Below are 8073 nucleotides of genomic sequence, written 5' to 3'. Positions count from 1 at the left end.
TCTATCTATCTATCTATCTATCTATCTATCTATCTATCTATCTATCTATAATTACCTGTCTTCTGGTACACAGAGTAGTTTAGTATAATATAATGTTTTTTATAGATTCAGAAATGGTGACAACTGTTTTGAAATCTAAAATATAAATTAATTCAGTGAACATAAACGTGCAGAAACTAAAATCATGGCAGTCTCTGGGTGCACCACTGATTGGAGAGACTTGGGCTGTGGGATATTGATTACACTGGAGATTAAAATTTAATCTTTATAAAGTTGAAAGTAATATTTCAGAAAGTTGACCTCGTATTTTCATATTTAGGCAGTGGGGAAAAAAGTTGTGAATAACTTCTTCGGCGGCTTGTCAATTTGCTGTTCTAGTTTTTTTCAATTTTGAATAGAAAATCTGTGGCTAAAATATTAAAGGTTGACAGAAAGCAGAAACATTTGGTAAACTATGCACTAAATATTACAAGTAATATGTGATGAAGGAGCATATTTGCAGTCAAAGTGGTCCCAACAATTGATCTCACGGTGAAAGTTGTATAGGGATACTTCAGCATGGGAAATTAATATTTTAGTCAGAAATGTAACAAAATCTTGAATATGTTATCCATCGATATACAAAAGTTGCATCAAGGATTAGTTTGCTGACAATATTTCAGTAAAAAATGCCAGATTAAAGACACTGATAAGACCTCACGCAATAGCCATCACTTTAAGCTTCCGCTCTCTCAGGATTTGAGGTAGCAACCAAACGTATAAATCCCGTCCTGAAATAGCCTGTTTTTTTTTTTTTTTCAGTCCAGCTGTCGAGCCATGCAAATCCCTAAACTCTCCCCTCCCACTCGCTCCATCCCTGCCCCATGTCACTTCCTCCAGCCGCCGTCTCCTCCTGCATCCGTTGTACAAACCAGCTCAGGCAACTTTCAGCCATTTGGGATTCCCCAGGTTAAGAAAAAGAAAAATCTCTCCTACTCATCTTGATGCACACAGCTGGTGATGCTGAGAGATGTGTCCTGCATCAGTTTCAGATAGTTTGAGTGAACGCTGCTAATCCAGTGACCTCTGGTTTGAGGTCATTGCACGCAGGAGGTAGTCAGACAAAGAAGAACTCTGTGTTCAAACTGAAGTGAAAACAGGTCACGTTGTTATTGCGAGTGTGGGTTCAGAGAGGTGTAAACTATGATGACTTTTAAAACAGGGCAATCTGTAGATGAGTGCAATTTCATCACTGCACAAACAAAATAAAAGACGTGATCCCCGATGAAAGCAGCCAGGAGTTCATCTATTATTTAAACATTTTCTCCGTTAATGCATCTCCTGTTTCTATATTAAACTCCACTAGGTAAGCATAAACTTCTCCTGTCTGAGGTCAACAGTATTCAACGCTGTTAGGTTTTTATAGGAATGCTTTGAACCAGTCCTAAATGCTGAATTTAAACATTCATGACTCGAGCTCGTCTCCTTGTTGGGTTTGGTTCTGTGTAAAAGTTACAGTTGGCGTCTGCTTTTTGTTTTCAGAAGAAATACATCAAACTTAATGGATTTTAAAAACTTTTAAATAAGTTAGCTGAGTGCTGTTGCAACTTCATTCATCTGCTGGTAGCTTTTGTTATATGGGGAATATAATATGCCAATATTCAATGTGTAAATAAAAATGTGGCTTAATAAATTAATGTGTAAACTCAACAAAAATGTTTAAAAAAAAAAAAGTTTGTTTCAGACGTTTGTTGCTCCAGAGATAAGAACTGATGCTTTAATGTATTTAAATTTCTTGCTGTAGTAATTTGTGTCCTTATTCTTTTTTATTTAATTGGATTTTAATTTAAAAAAAATTTGTTTTCAATTCAAATATGAATTATTTCTTAATTTGCTTATGAGACGTATTTATTTTGGACTTTTTTATTTTCGAGTAGCCGGGCTAACTAGTTTTAATATAAGCTGACAGCAGTATACGGTAATTTATTTATTTATGTACTCAAATACTGTAGGAACACGTTTCCTGTAGAGGTTGTACAAATTATTTAATGAGATCCAAACTTACAAACGAGAAGATAAAATATTTGTTACTGCAGCTCGATGTTTGAGGCAGCCATGTTAGATTTTGTATTTGGAGTTGTGGTATGTTCTATTTGTGTTTGAAAAGAAGGAATTTCTCAGTTTTAGTTGTAAAAATCAGATGGAGTGCCTTACAAAGTCAGAAATCTGACTTGGAAAGTCAAAGATTGTTGACCAGCCCTTAACTCAAAATCCACATTGGCTGCCTCGCAGACAAAGAGTGATGAAAGCTCCATTAATAAGTATTTTATTTTCACTTCTGTCAGTTTGTATCTCGATAAATAAATGAAACACAGTACTTTAAAATATCTAAGAATATGTTGCTATAGCAACATAAGATTTGTTGCGAGAGTGTCAGAGAAACTGAGACGTTTATTTTCTAAACATAACATCCCAACGGCTTTCAAATCCCAAGCTACATCACAGCAAAGACTGGTCCATCCCAAAGATCCAGTCCCCCGGCACGAACAGAGTAATATTGTGTATGTTGTTCAGTGTCAGGAGGGTGATCAGTCTTACATCAGGGAAACTAAACAGCCACTGGCCAAAAGGATGGACCAGCACAGAAGAGCAACAACGTCAGACCGGGACTCTGAAGTCTACACTCATCTGCAGACCAGGGGTCACTCTTTCAGGGATGAAGATGTTCACATCCTTGATAGAGAGGAACGACGGTTTGAGAGATGAAGGAAGCCATCCTTGTGAAAAGAAACCATCCATCATTAAACAGGGATGGAGGCCTCTGTGACCAATTGTCCCCCTCTTACAATGTTGTGATTTTTAGCATCACTCAGCCCCCTGTGAATAGCAAGTGGCCATCAGAGCACTAACAATCAATTGTTAGGTTGATGGTCCTCCTTTTTCTTTTTCTTCTTCTTCTTTTGGCTTTACCCTCTTCAGAGGTCACCACAGCGAGTCATCGTCCTCCATCTCTGTCCTCTACATCCTCTGTCCTCACTCCAACTACCTCCATGTCCTCTCTAACTGCATCCATATATCTCCGCTTCGTCTTTTTCCTGGTAGCTGCATTTCTAACATCCTTCTACCAGTATACCCACTGTCCCTCCTCTGGACATGTCCAACCCATCTCAGTCTGGCCTCTCTAACTTTATCTCCCAGTTGTTCAACCTGTACTGTACCTCTGATGATCTCATTCCTAATCTTATCCATCCTTGTCACGCCTAAGGAAAACCTCAACACCTTCATTTCTGCCACTTCCAGTTCTTTCTCCTGTCTTTTTGTCAATGCCACTGTCTCCAGACCATACAAATGGTCTCACCACTGTCTTGTAAACTTTTCCTTTGACCTTTGCTGACACCCTTTTGTCACAAATCACTCCTGAAACTTTTCTCCATCCACTCCATCCTGCCTGGACTCTCTTCTTCACCTCTTTGCCACATTCCCCATTTTCCTGGACAGTGGACCCCAAGTGCTTGAAGTCCTGCAGCTTTGTGACCTCTGCTCCTTGCAGCCTCACTGTTCCACCGGCCTCCCTCTCATTCACACACATGTACTCTACCTCCTTTTACATGTGAACTGCTAGTTCTGTCTGTCACCAGCAAACTGGTTGATCCACTGTAAGAAAGTGCTGCTTATAAGACTTTTTTGTGCAGCTCCTCAGATTGAAGAAGTCGTTTGGATAAAAGGCGAAACGTTTCAACAAAGAAGAATCCGTCCAGAGGACCTGACAATCTTATTTACCTGGATTATTGAGCATGCATCAGGGCATGTTGCTGTAGTGTATGAATGAAGAGAACACAGAGAAATCCATTGGGATTGACTTTTATTGCTCATATTAGCTAGTCTGGCCACTAATCACAACAGTTAGCAGATCATACTGGTTTTGGATTACATCTGGAGCCCTGCTAAGTCACAAATAAATGCTAATATCCACGGTAAATATGATATATATGATAACAAAGTAAGTGATGTTTTGTGTAGCTATATTTTAGCTGAGGGGAAATCTAGTTTAGCTGCACACACTAATAGAGATGTGAACCACCTAGTCACTGCTCACAACAGGGTCGGGTTTTGAGAGACTTGCTCATTTTCTGTGTCACTGAGGGACACATACACAGTGCTTATGTAGAGCCCAACCCCACCCCATACGTACTTACCTGAATTTAAAATGTGACAAACAAATCAATCAATCAAAACAGTACTGAATCATTTTTAAGGCATACATAGAGGCAAAAAATAAAGGAAAACAAAACCAAAAATATATAATTTCTAAAATATACTGTATACAGCATATAAAACAAATTCTAGAAGGTTCTAGAAAAACTGATAAACTCTCAAATCAAAAATTACCTGGACTCATTTAACATCTTACCTGGCCTTCAATCTGGTTTCAGGAAACAACACAGCATGACTGTTTCACTGAAGGTTCTTAATGACGTTGTTGAAGCACTGGATGCTAAGGATTATTGTGCTGCACTTTTCTTAGATCTGTCTAAAGATTTTGACACTCTGGATCATAACATCTTGTGTCATAAACTCTCAGAAATTGGTTTCTCAGAACACACCATTGGTTGGTTCTCTAACTATCTCTCAGACCGGAGGCAATGTGTTCAACATAATGGTACTTCCTCCAGTTGTTTAACAGTCAACAATGGTGTACCACAAGGCTTAGTCTTAGGACCCACCCTCTTTACAATCTACATACATAATGTAGGTAAAAACATCCCTAATGCATCCATACATTTCTATAATGATGACACAGTTGTTTATTGTCGAGCTAAAACAGTTGCTAAGGCTTTACAGCTTTTGAAATCTGCATTCAACAACATCCAGACAGATTTGTTCCACCTCAAACTTGTCCTAAATGCCAACAAAACCAAAGGGATGCTTTTTTCAAACAGGAAGTTGGTCCCAGCAGTTCTTCATCTGCTCTCATCCTCAAATGGTGTCCCCATTGAGTTTGTTGGTTCCTATAAATATTTGGGTATCTTGGTCGACTCACATCTCTCTTTTAAGCTCCGTGTGGAAAACTTGGTAAAGAAACTGAAAGTTAAACTGGGTTTCTTTTTCAGAAACAGATCCTGTCTAACCCTGAATGCTAGAAAACGCCTTGTATCTGTGACTTTCCTTCCCTCCATTGATTACGGTGATATTATTTACATGAACACTCCTACAAGAACCCTGCAGATGTTGGATGCTGTCTATCATGGTGCACTAAGATTCATAACTGGCTGTGATTATCGTACCCACCACTGCACCCTGTATTCACTGGTTAACTGGTCATCATTAACTTCACGCAGACTCTCTCACTGGTACATTTTCATCTTTAAATCACTTCTTGGTCTGCTGCCTTCATACATCTCCTCCTACATGTCTCTGTGTGAGTGCAGCTACAGCGTGCGCTCTCAGGACATTATTACCTGCAGTGTTCCCTCAGTGCGGACTGAACTAGGCAAAAGGGCCTTCTCCTACTCTGCTCCTGTTTCTTGGAATATCTTACAAAAAGATCTGAAGCTCTCGACCTTGACCTCTCTAAGTGGCTTTAAGAATCTGTTGGACTCCTGGCAGGGACCAATGCAGACATGTTCCTGTTTTTAGTTTTCTACATTCGCCTTAGAATTTAGCTGTTTTTTGTTTTTTTACTTTTCTTTTTTTTGTTTTTAGCCATCTTATTTGTTAAAAAAAAATAAAATTGTATGACTTTTTATAACTGTTTATTGTTGTTGCTGTTGTCCATTGTTGTCATCATTCTTTGTTGAAATCAGGTCTCTCTTGTAAATGAGTCCTCGAGGCTCAATGGGATTTACCTGTCTAAATAAAGGTTGAATGAAAAAAATTCAGAACCTATCATAAAATATTGGAAATTAAACAAGATATTAAATAAATAAGGACACTGACAAAAAGACAACTGTTACAACTGCAAATGAAAAGAGAAATATTAATTTATGCCACATTTATAGAGCAATAATTGTCAATACAAATATCTTTTTTTGTTGTTATAATTTTTATTGTACATATTTAATCCTTAAATCTGGCACCTTCAGTCTTCCGTACATTTTGATGTTTGGGGGAAAGTGTGTAAAACATTTACAAAACCTATTTTTATTTTACAGAAAAGAGCTGTAAGAATTATCACCAGAAAGCATTACAGTCACCCATCAAGCACATTATTTTATCAGCTGAAGTTATTGAAGTTCCATTATTGGTAGATTATAGTATTTTATCAGTTATGTATAGGGCTCAAAATAACACAATACCATTAAATATCCAAAGAAATTTTGTTAAAAGACAAAGTTGTTATAATCTTAAGGGGATAGAGATATTTGTCAAACCAAAATTCAGAACTAGTCTGAAGGGAAGGTCTACCTCAATCCAAGGAGTTGGATTGTGGAATGGTCTAGAGAGTGATGTGAAAAATGCCAAGTCAATGTGCACATTTAAGAAAAAGATCAAACTGAATTGTTAAAAAATATATATATGAAGTAGCTTAGTGTGTTTTTTGTATTAGAATTAGAAAAAATAAAAAGAGTTATTCATTTTGTTCTTTACTTGAAAATTATTGTGATTGAACTAATTGTTTGAAAAAAGGGGCAGATATAATAAGATTTTTTCTTCTTCTGCTGCCTTTCATTTTAAATCTCTTGTATATTTTTATATTGTTATGGAATTGTTTTTTTTTTTTTTTAATGAATAAACTTTATACCATACCAGACCATTTTAGAACGCATAAGGCAATATGGAAAATAACAAGTAATCCATATATAATCCACTTGACTTGCAGCAGAGTGCATTTTTCTGTTAATAATTTTTAGTTTGTTTGAGTTGAATTAAGCGAAATAAAACATTTTAAACCACAGTCAAATAACCTAAAGTATTAAATAGTAATAGTAAATTTGAGCTTTATGATATTTGAAGGTGCTGCATATGAGTGACATCTTTGCACAGTTTCGATCCAGAAAGCATTTTAAAATACACACACAAACCACTTTTAAAACATATAAATTTGCCTGATCATTTGTCAGTAGGACTGTGTGGAAGTGTTTTATGAGAAACAATGGGTGCATGTACAGAAGAGAGGAACAGTTTGAGGCGTCAGCTGCTTCCACGCAGCACGCCTGAGTTTTGGCAGCAGTGCTGTTTTCTGTGCAGCTTCAGTGGAATTTTAGTGGCATGGCATGAGTTTGGCAAACCAGCAACACGAGAAGAAATATTTTAAGACGTGCTAACTGGGAACTTTAGCATGATTTTTCAAACCAAACTTGCTTTTATTTAAACTGTTGTAAGTACTAACTAAATAGTGTTTGTGGGTATTTAGATTCAGATAATACACGGTGATTGTTTTGTAATATTATGTCACACGTGTGTGTGTGAGTGTGTGTGTGCAGGAGAGAGGGAATAAAAGTGGTGTGACAGGATGGGGAGGAGGGTGTCTCCCTGGGTGACACAGTCCCACCGAGACCCAATCTGTTCACTTCAGGGAGAGTGAGAGGCTCACAAAAGGGGGGGGGGACACCACCATGAAAATAACTAAAAACCACACTTTTCAAATTTCTCATTTTCTTCAAATTATTGTTTATTAGAGCAGAAAGGAGTAAAGATAAACTGATGAACTACAAACGTAGGCAGATAAAGGCTGGGCCGTTATATAATTCTCTCACTCTGTCGCTGGCTCTCACTCCATCTCCGTCTTCATATGAGAGGATTATGCAGGATACTCTGTGAACTGGTGAATTTATTACACAAACAGAAGAGCCGGGTCACCAGCCAGCACGTGACAGCTCACAACAGCAAATGCAAAAAATACAAAAAAGCACTTCACTCAAAGGCACCAACAACGACTGTTCTAAATGATTATATCTAATCATAAACAAAGTTATCAGCTTTTAATTCAATACTTAAAAAAACGTGTTGAAGTAAACCAATGCAGGCATTGCCCAAAGCCCATTATACATCAACTTTCTTTTATAAAGCACAAGAGTACCATATTTTTCGGCGTATAAGTCGCAATTTTTTGCACAGATGTGTCAGTCCTGGGACTTGTACACCAAAGCAACT

The 8073-nt window shown here is 37.5% G+C and overlaps 1 protein-coding gene across 1 annotated transcript in view; it reads left to right on the top strand.

Moving 5' to 3' along the window:
- slc17a7a (solute carrier family 17 member 7a) overlaps positions 1–8073 on the top strand; it is a 26477-nt gene that overhangs the window by 414 nt on the left and 17990 nt on the right. The window lies entirely within an intron of this gene.

The sequence above is a fragment of the Nematolebias whitei genome, chromosome 15 (genome assembly GCF_014905685.2).
Source record: "Nematolebias whitei isolate Nwh7 chromosome 15, NemWhi1, whole genome shotgun sequence".
Classification (NCBI taxonomy): domain Eukaryota; kingdom Metazoa; phylum Chordata; class Actinopteri; order Cyprinodontiformes; family Rivulidae; genus Nematolebias; species Nematolebias whitei.
The sequence above is the reverse complement of the archived record's forward strand: the minus strand, read 5'-3'. Positions and strand labels throughout refer to the sequence as shown.